The following is a 13,907-nucleotide window of genomic DNA, read 5'->3' on the forward strand; positions in this document are numbered from 1 at the left end:
TTAAGCCTAGGCCAGTGGTCCCTTGATGGTTTTGTTGAAGAGGAATCTTATAAATATGGTAGAGTTTTGGCTAGATGAACTCTAATTTCTTTAAAGCCTTGCGAATCAATTAGATTCTATAAGTTTTATAGTAAAAACCTCATGTAATATGGTTGGTCTATAAGGCATATGGTAATCCTTTTCACAGACACTGGCATTCATGTACAGCTTTATAGAGTATTTGATTTATTTTAGGACTTCTGCTTAATTTCCTCTTGGTGTGCTCCATAATTTTCATTAGCTCCATTTGGAGTCCTTTTTGGGTTTGGCTCTATGGACCAGTATCCATATTCATTGCAGTAATAAAGCTTTAAAATCGAGATATAAAGTCATGTGTTAGTTATCAAATTTCCTTAGCTCATTAGCTCCTAAAGAATAGAAACTGGAGTGTTTTAGGTTGATCTTGCAGAAAGATCTGCTCCATGGGGTTACTAAGGTCACTCTGTGATTCACTGCCATCCTTTGCACAATCATATTTTCAAGAAGCTTTTGTGTCAATTGCCGTAATGACTTTACACTGTTTTGCTGGAAAAGAGGGGAGGGAGACAGGGATTGAGAGAGACAGAGGGTGGAGGGGAATTCTGGTCACTTTTAATCAGTCCCTCTTAATGACAACTTACTATGCTGCCAAACTAAATGAACAGGTTTAGTTCCCATTTTCCAGGCATTGGGACTTTTCCTGACCCTAGGTGCAAAAGCATTGCTTAATGACAATTATATTGCTTGGGACTTCCAGATTAATCTGATATACAGCCATATCTTTTAGTTGTCCAGACAAGGCACAGAGAAAGGATGAATAAGATCATCTCCCAAAAGGTAGAAACCTCATGGAAAAAAAAAAAAAAAGAAACTAGAAGAAATATTGCTGTGAAGCATTTGTTGTTATATCATTAATAGGGCTTAGATGTGTGAAAAATAGGTTTAATTTATATTTTTAAAATGCTTTTGAAATATATTACTAATCTTTTCATTCCCACAAACTGGAGGTTATTCGAGAGATTTCTAAGGGTGTTTTCCTCCACAGGAAAGCAACATATTTTTCAAAATGCCAGCTATTTCTGGGAATTATCATAAAGGGTATTAAAGTCAGGAGAACAATATGTGGAATTCTGGATGTTGCAACCAGAGGAATAACTAAAGAAGGTCCAGGAAAGGGCACCTGAACTGAATCAAGGGATTGTGAGTGCTGCCATCTGAGGACAATCTAAAAATATTTGCTCTCATCTGTCTGACAATATGCAGGCTAAAATGAAAAATGATTGATGCCTGTCAAATTATGAAAGTTATGTATAATTGGAACCAGACTTAAATGCAAATGAACTAACATATGTGAATGGGATTTAAATAGTTCCTGGCACATAGTAGGTGTTCAATAAATGTTAATTCCCTTCTTGTGCAAGCTTATTTGGAAGTTTAAAAGAGGAAATTTTAACACAAATGAAAAGAAATATACTTTGCAGCAGGTAGTAAACATATGGAATTTGGTATTGAGAGAGGTGATTTTGGTGGAAAATGTAGAACTAGCTTCAAAATAGATTTGGATAAATCCAGAGATGATAGATACATAATGATCAGTTAAGGGAAACTAGTTATGAGTCTGTAGGCTGAGGAGACGTCTGACTTAAAAAAAACAGAAGTTTGTTGTTTTTTCTCATTATGAAAGACACATTTGCTAAATAATTTTCAGAAAAAAATACATGAACAAAAACCAAAATCACTTGTTATCAGTATTTAGTAATATCACTCAGAATTTTACATATATAGTTTCCATATTTTTCCACATAAATGAAGACACTTCATTAGCTGTACATAAATGTTTGATACATTAATGTACATTAATGAAGTGAATATCTTTCCATATTGTTAAAATTGTTTACAACACAGTTTTATTCAATTAATATTATATACTGTGAAGGATATAATATATACCATGTAATTCACTGCTTATTGATGGACCTTGATAATTTCTCCAAATCTTTGCTATTAGAACCAACATCATGCTGGTTGTTGGCTTTGCATAGTTCTTAAGATATTTTATTAGGTTGAATTCCTACATGTGAAATTACTTGGTCAAAGAGAATAAAATTTTCTTTTTTTTTTTTTAGAATAAAAGTTTCTGAAGCTTTTAATAGGTATTATCAAATGCCCTCTAGAAACATTATAATAGTAACATACACTCAAATCTTGGTTTATTAAAATACTCATTTCCTCAAACTCTCCCCAAATCTAGGTGTATCAAAAATAGTTTACCAAATTTATTCTAGGAATATGTTATAATTTTAATTTACATGGATTAGTAGTGAGATTAAATATTCATTATTTTAAAATATTTATTATTTTGGGGAGAGATATTGCCATTTTATTATATACTTTCTCCAATGTTATATTGATATGCTTGCTTTTTTAAAAATAATTAATTTGAAGGATTTTTCAATGTTGCAGTTGACTTTTTTCTTTTTTCTTTTTGGGAATTCTCCTTCATTTGAATCTGGTCAACTTTCTACTATAGAAACCAGTAGGACAGGATATGCTAATTCCCAAGGTCCTTTGCACTTACTGTGTTTAGGTGATCTAAGGCAGCTAATCAACTGCATCCACCTGGGACTTTGAATTGGGAGCTAGTGGGCAGCCTGGGTGGCTCAGCGGTTTAGTGCCGCCTTCGGCCCAGGGCATGATCCTGGGGACCCGGGATCGAGTCCCACGTCGGGCTCCCTGCGTGGAGCCTGCTTCTCCCTCTGCCTGTGTATCTGCCTCTCTCTCTCCTCATTCTCATTTATTTATTCTCATGAATAAATAAATAAAATATTAAAAAAAAAGAATTGGGAGCTAGTTATACAAAGAAGGAACGAAAGGCAAGGATTTACTCTGGTAATGTGGCAATTCAAGCAGTGAGCAGTTCCAACTAATGTCTCATACTCAGTGTCCTCCACAGTGGTGCCTTCAGCAGATAGGATCTGTGACATGATTTTGGTTGTGATTCTGGCTGCCTAGCTTCCATTTATTCATTTAAAAACATCATCACTTTCCAATTCAGACTTATTATGATGTATAAATACAGTAAATATGAAGTGTATTATATGGTTAATTTTGACAAATGTATATTAGTTTTATAACCACTACCGGAAGCAAATAGTAGACCATTTGTTTATTTATTGACTGTTTAATAAGTGTCAGACATGAATGTCTTACTTATGCTCTTTCATTCAAATCATGTCACAACTCTATGTTGTTGGGTGTTTTTTTTAAAAAATCATTTTCATTTCACCAAAGAGAAAAGAGATATTAAGTAACTTGTCCAAAATACAAATTTGGTTTTTTATTGAGCCAGGATGTAAATCAAGCAAGTCACTTTTTTCCTAGTCTAGACTGCTTCCACAGATCAAGGGACTGTTCAGTTGTTAAGATACTCATGACCTAGATGGCAACTTAAAAGTATAATTTCTCCACATTATCCCTATTTCAAATCTCCAATATTCAGGAACACAGCCTAAAAACAAGATGAAATTCAAGTGTACATACCTTCATTTTGGCATTTGGTTCTGACTTCTCTAGAAATTTTTAGCATGCAAGGTGTTTTTGTGGTGTTCATGTCAGAAGTCAATGAGGGAGTCAACATGTTATTTATGGAATTCATCTATGAATTCATAGAACATGAATCTATGTTCATGGTAGATTACTGAGTGAAGAAAGTATAAATAGAGAAAATATATAGCCTTAATTCTTAATTTTGTTGATGAGGAAAAAAAATCAGCAGAAATGAATGGGTTGGGGGCACAGTAAAAGGTTCTTTATGACCTAGGGTTAATTATGTGGGAGATAAATTGAAAGAGATACCAAGAAAAGCTCCATGAGGGAGAAATGGGTTTGAATAAAATGAACACAATGTAGATTTGGGATAGGTAGAGAGGAGGAGGAAGTTACTCCTATGTAGAGACGAAGAAAATGGGAATGAAGTAGGCACCTGTGAAACACAGATACTAACTGGAGTGGAAAGTTGAGTTGGAGAGTAAGATGAAATGAGGTTGCAAAAACGTCTGTTACAGACAAATTTGTTTATCAAAGAGAGAATGTTGGCTTTGATTTCATAGGCATTGTGGCATCGGTGCATACTCTTGAGACAAAACCATAATTTAGGAACCATGATCTCTGTGTTTGCAAAAGTAAATTAAGATATTGAATTACAAAAGCCCCTTAAACATCAGTGTTCCCCATGGATTTATCTAAAAACTTATCTTTCCCTTTGAATAGCCTCTTCCTTGATAATTCCTGTCACCTTTAAGAGGAACTCTTTCCTTTTATAGAAGAGGTAAGTGAGGCCCAGAGATGAGGTCATTAGTAATTAGTGGTAAAGTCAGGTCTAGATATACATCTTATGATGACCAGCCTAGCACACATTTTTTCAGACCTCTGGTTCCCAACATCGTCCTGAGAGGCAATAAGATAGAGTGACATGGATTATAGGTTCTCTGGGCTCAAAATCCAGCTCTGCTTCTCAGTAGCTTCTGACTATGGCACCTTTCTCTCTTATTCCTTTGTGTTTTTTTTAGAGTATCTGCTTCATGGGTTCTGGGAAAATTAAACTAGTCAATATTCATAAAACATTTAGAACAGAGCCTGGCACATTCCTTGGGAAAGGAAGGTGTAAGGAAAGCTGAATCAAGGATTACACTGCTGAACCGAACAATGGCAATCTTCTTCCCACTTCACAGAAAACAAATGATATAATTTGATTCTTCATTTTCAGTTTTTGGCTGATACATCGTTTTAAAATTTTTGTTGTCATCATTAGTGCAGTGGATAAAGTATGGCCTTCTAGTCAATTCTATGATCTGGAGAAACAGAAACAACACTAACATATCTTATCAGGTTGTTTTCCATTTGAAATGAAGTATTATATATAAAGTTGAGTGTGTGCCATTTGGCGGAACTTAGTAAACGTTAACTCTTTTTTCTTCATTTTTTTTTTGGTGTCAACCAGCAGTAGTAGAAAACAAAACAAATGGAGGAACAGCAAGTAAATAAATATCAATGAAAAACTTGAAAACAGTTGATAATTTGTATACTTATTGTGTATTTGTGTATGTTTTCTGAAGACGTTTATACATGTACTCTCCTCACTTGGATTTTCTATTATATACCATTTAACAGAGATTTTGAAGTTCTTTAAATGCACATTCTGAGAAAGAAAGATGAGCAGGTTTTAAACTGCTTACGTAGACTTTCCCACACAACACTGTTCATGATAACCTCCTCTCCGCTCCTTGAGAAGGAAAATAAGTGAAATTCTGAGTGATTTTTTTTAAATGTACATTGTTTGGAGTGCCTTACTAAAACTAACACTGTATTGGGTAGTGAAACTTGGCCACAAAAATGTTTCAATCACTAAGTATTACTAAATGTTTATATGAGCTAAAGCAGTCAGGCCAACAGTGAATCATTTCTTTGCTTTTCTGAGTGGGTCCTAAGAAGAAAGCAGCAAATGAGAGTACTGGCTCTGCTTCTGATGCTACAGCTTTAGGAAAGATATGAGGAAAGACTGGATCCTACTTTACTTGGATGAGTGGGAGTTTCTGGGAGGGAAGGGCATTATGTGAGGATCAAGCCTTTGGGAGAAGTAGGCGCATATGTATTGTTTGTTGAGATAATGCTCTTAGATATCCATCTAGCAAAAGTGTTACCTCTAGCATTAGCTGCATATCCTTAGAGGGGGAAAACTTGACTTTGCTGTGCTGTGGTACTTGGTAGTAGAGTAAGGTGCTATATGGCACCTTGTTCACTATCTCTATTTCTTTCATTTTTAAGGAACATTGTGTTGAGTGCTTAGGTATTGGTATATTGAAGTAGGGAGGGATTATTTTTTGAGATAAGGGGGAATTTTATTTATTTATTTATTTATTTATTTATTTATTTATTTATTTATTTATTTATTTATTATTGGTGTTAAATTTGCCAACATACAGAATAACACCCAGTGCTCATCCCATCAAGTGCCCCCCTCAGTGCTCGTCACCCAGTCACCCCCGCCCCCCGCCCACCTCCCCTTCCACCACCCCTAGTTCGTTTCCCAGAGTTAGGAGTCTCTCATGTTCTGTCTCCCTCTCTGAATAAGGAGGAATTTTAATGAGCAACATGCTTTGACCAAATTTCTCCCTCTAACTTGAAGCCTTCTATAATACATATACCATAATATTCATAATTTTTTCTTGTAAATTGTTTCTGATTGGAATAAATATACTGATATCATGTGCTTACAAAGTTCATTATAAACTCCATTGTATGAACAGCTTTTGTCAGTGTTTTTAACTGAGGGGAGAATATGGGTGTGGGAGATTGAGATACTAAGAACAGAAATATATCAGGACCCACATTTTCAAATAGCACATGACCCAGGTTAAGAATTAAGAAACATAGAATGCTCCTTCTAGTAAAAGAAAAAGTCCTACCCTCAAGGAGTATGTAATATGATTACAGAAAGAAAGCAAAAATTTCAAGTACTTATTTTGAAGACTATGTTAAAATTCTTCATGTAGTGATGAAGAAACAAAAATATGAGAACTTCCAAGATAGAGTGATAGAGAATGAATTAGGGTCAGCATAGTGATGATATCCTGAGCTCCCAGGCTCAGGATGCTGTGATCACAACTTACTAAAAACTAGCATCGTCCTGGGGTCTTTAATATAGTTATCAGCCTTTTTGTGCCTTGGCTTCAACATCTGTAAAATGGGGATAATGATAATACCTTGCTTCTTAAGATTATTTTGTGGATTAAAAGAGTTACCAGTAAGGCTGTATTTATTATCTTTTATAGCTATCATCCTGTTTGTTGGAATACTGTTGGTATAATTAATCTTTTCTTCTTTCAAATAAATTTAGCTCTCAGAAACTTTTATTTTAAAATAAACATTCACTTAAACCATGTTAGAAACCATATTTTAATTTAAAAGTGCACACTTTAAAAAGAAGCAGTAAAATAGTACAAATGATTTGTTATTTGGAAACAATCAGTTGATTAAGCTTATTCTAAGAGGGGGGTGTTCTGGTTTCTTTACTGAAGGAAAGCAGGTTAAAGTGCATAGGCTGATAAATGGAATTTACAACTCCGAGCTTTTTGTCCCCAAGAATAATTACCTGGGAATGGGAAGGCAGCATTGGTCAAGGATGCCTTTATTTTATAAAGATTTTATTTATTTATTCATGAGATACACAGAGAGAGAGGCAGAGAGAGAAGCAGGCTCCATGCAGGGAGCCCGACATGGGACCCCAGGATCACGCCCTGGGCCGAAGGTGGCGGTAAACCGCTGAGCCACCCGGGCTGCCCAGGATGCCTTTATTACTTAAGTTTGCTTTTCTCAGGAATTACGCACTGCTAGAGTGAGGCTGAAAGGCACCTGGTTATATACTAGTTTTAAATGTTGATTGATCATAAAAAATATATACTTTTATAAGAGGGGAAATGCATTCAACATTTTTCCTTGAGTAAAGTATGCAGAAAACTTGCTTAAATGGGGCATATAATTTTTAATGACTCAGGCCTTTAGTCCTCGGAAATGAACCAAGTGTGATAAATAAGATGGAAGCTGGTGAGTATTAGTGTCTCATCATCACATCAGCAGGTTTGAAATCACCTGAGAATGTGTAAGAAAGGTAGTAGCTTGACAGACTTGGTCTTTAGCTGACTTTAAAGAACATTGAATAAATTGTAGAAAATTGATTGTAATCAATTAATCCAAAAATATATTTCTGAAAATTGAAAGATACTGACAAGATAATTAGAAATAGTGTAAGACTCTCATTCCAAGGAAAAACAAAATCAGGGTTTCTTTTTTCATAGAAATTGTTTTTCTGTCAGTTTTCTTTGACCCATACATTATTGACAAGAAAATGTTTCCACCTTGTGCCTTTTCTTTTGCTAACTTTTGACCTTGGGTTTTTCAAATACCTATTCGTCTACACATAGGTAGGCTGCTCTTCTTTCTGTTCTTTGTTCACTGACTATCCTCAGGAGGAAATGATCACTCATTAGCCCAGGAGAAAAGCAAGGTTTGTGCATCATTACAAAATAAATGAATGCATTTATCTTTTTTAAATCAGATATAATAATCTAAATATATGTTAAGGCTGTCTATAAAGATCATAAAGAAGAGAGAATGTGGAAAGTTAAAGAATTAGGTAAATTAGAAAAACTTAAGAGGAACAGGTACTAGTGAAGAAAATATTAACTATATAGTATATCCAATTGATTTTAATATAGCACCAATGGAGCATCAATGCAAAAAAAAAAAGAAACTATATCCATGGAATTTAGTTGACTTTCATTTTGTAGGACACCCAGTGTTTTAGGACTCCCCTAAATTAAATAACATAGTTCAACAAACAAAAGGAATTTAAAAATAGAGAAAAAAAGTGGTGAACGATCAAGTTGATGTTAAGAAATATTTCTGATTGATAATAATTAGAATAGTAATTTTTAATTTTGGTGTGTGAGACAGCATCATTAGCTAATGAAAGGTTTATGCAAACTCTCAACATACTATAACATTAAAATTATAAAAAGCTAGGCATAATTTTAAGAACAAAACAAATGACGGGATCAAAACTATAAAAAGATTCAGAATCACAGAACTAGGGACAAAAGGGTAAATAACTATCAAATATAAAACCATAAAGGTCAAGGAAATGGACATTTGACAAATCAAAATGAGATTCATTGAGATGAGAGATGAGAATTGAGAGTTATGTCAAAAACTATAGAAAATTTTAATATTTATGAAAAGGCCCATTGTTCATATATAGAAGAAACCTCAGTTCATCTTGATAAAATAGAGTTGAAGAATGTGAATGTACATTTGCTTAAATGAATTTCACAAAAATTCCTTTATTTTATGCCTGAAAATCTTCTCAAGCATATTTTGCTATTTTTAATAGAGAAAAGCAAACAAAAGGGGAATCTTTATTACAACTGCAAATCAATTATGTGTTCATATTCTGGGAAAAACATTGCCTGCATATATAATATACAAAATTAGCTCACATAGAGTTTCTGATTTACATAAGATACACATAAACAATCACAGACGGATATAAAATGCAGAAATATATATATATATATATATATATATATATATATATATATATTTATTTATTTATTTATTTGGTGTGTGTGTGCATGCTAATAATATTTTCCTAGCAGAAAACCAAACCTTGAGCGTTTAAATGATAATTAAAAAGAAATTAAAAAATTAATAAACTCTGTATATTACTGCCTAACATTTACTTATTTATTTTAATGTATTTTTTTAATTTTTAAAGATTTACTTGTTTATTTTAGAGAGAGAGTTTGGTGGGGAGGGGCAAGAGAGATTCTTAAGCAGAATCTGCACTGAGTGGGTAATGAAATGCAGGGTTCAATCTCATTAGATTGTCCCATGCTTAACTAACTGAGCCATTGAGGTGCCCAATACTACCTAACATTTCAAACTTCTTGTTCTACCTCAAGAATTGACTTCACAGATGTGGTTTTATTATCTATAAAATGGGTATAAAAATCCTTATCCTATTGTGTATTGATTAAATAAGGAATTATCTGTAAAATATTTAGCTCTACTCCAGAAATATAGTAAATCTTTCATAAAAGTAAATATTATTAAGAAATTGTTATGAGAATTGGGGAATAGAATGCTTATACTACCAAAGTTGCTTTTGTTAGTAATACTGAATGATAAACATACTAGTCACTTGCTAATACAATAACGAAGAGCTGAAAATGAAGAATTCATTTTTTTATTTTATTTTTTTATTTTATTATTTTTTATTATTTTTTTTAGAATTCATATTTTTAATTTGATAAATTGGCCTTATCCAAATGAATGTAACTATTACCAGAAGTTTTCATTTTTGTTTATGGATAATTTCTTGAATTAGTTGATGAATGCTTGTTTTTTTTTTTTTAATGCTTGTTTTGACTATCCTGTATAGTGTTTTTGACTCTACAGAAAGGAATTATAAAGTCAATCATATGTCCAATGTATCTCTTCTTCAAAGTGTAGTAACTAATTTCTCTCAAAGGCCAATTATTTAATGTCCTAATATTTATGGCAGACTATGAATCCAGGATCATTGGAAGTTCTATGTATATCACAGGTAGATAAAAACATGATGAGGTTAGAAGTTTTATTTCCTAGAAACTCACATTCTTTAGACCTATCTAGAAAATCAACTGATTATGTATGAAACTGTTGCATCATCCAGTTTACATTTTTCCATCTGGTCCAAAGAATAGTGTCTGTTCAATCTCTTGCTAAAACAATACACTATAGTTGGCTATTTTCTGTATTTACTAGTTTTGTAATTCTGTTAATATGGAAGTTTGGCTAATTGGATATCCACTCATTCATTTATACATTCAGTTACAATTTCTAAAGATAGACAGTAATGTATTATTAATGAATCCATGTTCATATTTGATGATCATTATTTTCTAAGTGCTTGCAAATTATCAGTTCTATAAGCAGTCCATGATTTTGCTGGTCTTTGATTTTTAGAATTAAATCTTTAGCATTTAAAATTTCCAATAGGGATCCCTGGATGGCTTATCTGTTTAGTGCCTGTCTTCGGCCTGGGGCGTGGTCCTGGAGTCCCGGGATCGAGTCCTACATCAGGCTCCCTGTATGGAGCCTGCTTCTCTCTCTGCCTGTATCTCTGCCTCTCTCTCTCTCTCTTTCATGAATAAATAAATAAAATCTTTTAAAAAATAAAATAAAATTTCCAATAGTGTTTTCCTTATTTTAATTGTCTGAGCAGAATATCCCATCCCTTGAGCGAGCAACTATGAAGACTAAAGCATTAAAGAGGTAGGTGAATTTGGCATAAATTGTAGGATAGTCAACAAGTAATTTTTCTTTTAAACAAAAAAATCCAATTTTTGGCATTTTTCTCTTCTAAATTCTCCAGTATCTAAACCATGGTTTTAGAGGTGGACTTCCTGGGTTTGAATCCCAATCCCAAAGCAACATCTCTGGATTTTAGTTACTTCCTCAGTAAGTGTGGATATAGTAATACTTGAATCATAGGTTGTTGCGAAGATTAAACGTTTTCATGAAGCATCTAATACAGGATGTGAAACATTGTAGAAACAGTACATTGGAGAAGGTGTCATTATTGTTATTTTATCCATCCGACTTCAAGCATCCACAAGGAGAAGAACTTTAACTGTTTGCTCAGCTTCTCTCCACTTCTTGTCTCTAACTGTGGTACAGGTTTGGGGCCATGTCCAGGGGTATGGGGGCTGGGTGGGCACTTAGGGTAGAATAAATACAAACTGATGGTACAGTGGCTTCCGAGCAGGCTGGGGAAATGGGGTAGAGAGCCGTGCTGAGAGGATAGGGGGTGAGGTAGGCAGAGGAAGGCCTGAGAACTTTGGGGCCCATGCATGAGGTAAGGCATTACTGAGAGGAAGGAGTTGGTTGGTTCCTTTGCTCCAAGTCCAGATACACCACTTGTAACCAAATGAGGACGATGATGTCAGCTGAGCCTTTTAAACACCCACGGTCTCCAGTGCATTGGTCTGAAGTCATCTCTCCAGGACAGGAGGAAGTTAGCAGGCCTCAGGGAAAGACAGTGCTCATCACTATCTTTTCTGATTCAGAGCCACTCTCCTACCCCAAGCAGTTCCCACTCAAGCACATGGGATTCTCTAAAACTGGCTTATAGAGGCTTAAACCTCTTTATTCTGGAAGCAAAATCTTAGAAATAAAAGCTTAAAATGCAAATGAACTGAAATAACCAATCTGTTTCTATTCTAATATATAGGAGAGGGATGAAGAAGCCAAAAGGCATCTGGAACTTTGTCTCGACTGTGATTTATCTCTCCACTATGGGCTGATTTAAAAAAAATCAGATTTATTGAGGTATAATTTACTTATAGTAGTGTTCTCAATAGGTCTGATTTTGTTGAGGCAGAAGACAACACTTCTTTAACTGTCCTCCTGGACACCTGTGCAAAAGCTATTGAGACTGCAGTGCAAGGTATTTCTGAAATCTAGCTTCCCATACTATAGCTATGTTGGAATGGAACCAGTTATCACATCAATGGCTCAGAAGGAATCCCGAGAGCAGCCATTTCCACTGTATTTCTATGATTTTGACAGAAAATGGAGCCTCTCGTGCCTCCCAATGCCAGGGCCTCCTCACATCCCATTTCCTCTCTCCATTTTAAAACACTCCCATGAGTTTAATCTTGGGGTTAGTCATTAATGGAGCAGTCAAGGGCACATTTTGCCTACTAACTGGTCTGGAGAGCTGCTTTGACATGTTTCTAATAGTACAAGTATGTATCTGTCCCCCCATGATTCCTCTCCTTCCACACACTTTAGAATGTTATTCCTCGATAAAGAGTAAATTCTATAAGGGCACAGGTTTTGTGTTATTCAATAATGTGGACCAAGTAACTGGAACAGTTCCTCTTGTTAGTAGGTAGTCAATAAATATTAATAGAATGAATAGAGCTTTTGATCATTCTTTAACAAATTATATAGTTATGTAGTAATATCACAACTAATGACTAAAAAATACTTTCCGTCTTTGAGTTTATATTCTGATGTGTATAGGGGAGTTGGAAAAGGCAAAACAAACAAATAAGTGAACAATTCCAGAATAGAATAGAAGTAAATATAATTTCAGGCTGCCATTATACTATGAAGAAAATAAATCAAGCTAAGAAAATAGAGTGACAGGTAGGGAGTGTTTGCTTATGTGAGATAGGGTGGTCAAGACTGTCCTCTTTGGGAAGGCAAATCAGGGCAGGATATTGAGTGATGTGAAGATTTCACATACCAAAAGATTTGGGAGTAGGCAAGAGTAATAGAAAGTATAAAGGTTCTGAAGTAGGAGCATGTTTTGTGAATCTGAGAGCGAGTGGTTGGAGATAATGCCAGGGAGCTAAGCAACTTCTATATTGTACGGGTCTTATAGGTTATGCTAAGGGTTTGGGATTTTATTTTAAACATACTAAATCCGCAGGAGAGTTTGGGATGAGAAGGTCACATGATCTCATTTATAGGATTGAAGATCACTGATTAAAAGGCTACCTGGTGAAGAGACTGACTAGGAGGCTTTTGCAGCATCACATGAGGGGTGACAGTGGATTGAACAAGCGTGGCGGCTGTAGGGTGGAACTCAGTTTCTGGATACATTATTAAGATCGAGTTTTGAAGGTGGATTCGATGTGGGTAAGGAAGAGAGGAATTAAGCTTCCTTAACTGAACTGGGGAAATCTATCTTGCTGTAAGTTTCCTCAGGGAAGGGAGTGAGCTGATATATTTATTATAATTCCCTGAAAACTCAAAAAGAAAACGATCATTTAAAAAACTAGTATGCATTTTTTTCTTTGAATATTTTTGATTTTGAAAAATGTTAAACAAGAAGTTGAAAAAAATAGTACACAATGGGTAACTAGATACCCATTGCATACATCCACCCACCAATTGTTAATATTTTGCAACCTCTGCTCTTTTTCTTTCTATATATATGCAAACACACATAATTTTCCTTCCGAAGCATTTGGAAGCATGCTGCAGATATCACGTGACTGTACTTCTAATATTTCAGCATGTGTTTACTGAAAACAAGGAAATTCTCTTACATAAGCACAAGACCAGAGAAATCTGACATTGGTACAATGCTGGTAATTTAATATACAGTCCATAATAACATTTTCTCAGTTGTCCAATAATGTTCCTATTTTTCACTTACCCTTGAGTCAATCAAGGGTCATTCATTGCCTGAAATTATTTTTCTTTAGTCTCCTTCAATCTGGAGAAGGGGTTGGCAATCTATTTATTTATTCACTTATTGTAAAAGCTTAGATAGT

This window comes from Nyctereutes procyonoides, unplaced genomic scaffold (assembly GCF_905146905.1).
Source record: "Nyctereutes procyonoides isolate TBG_1078 unplaced genomic scaffold, NYPRO_anot_genome, whole genome shotgun sequence".
NCBI lineage: Eukaryota > Metazoa > Chordata > Mammalia > Carnivora > Canidae > Nyctereutes > Nyctereutes procyonoides.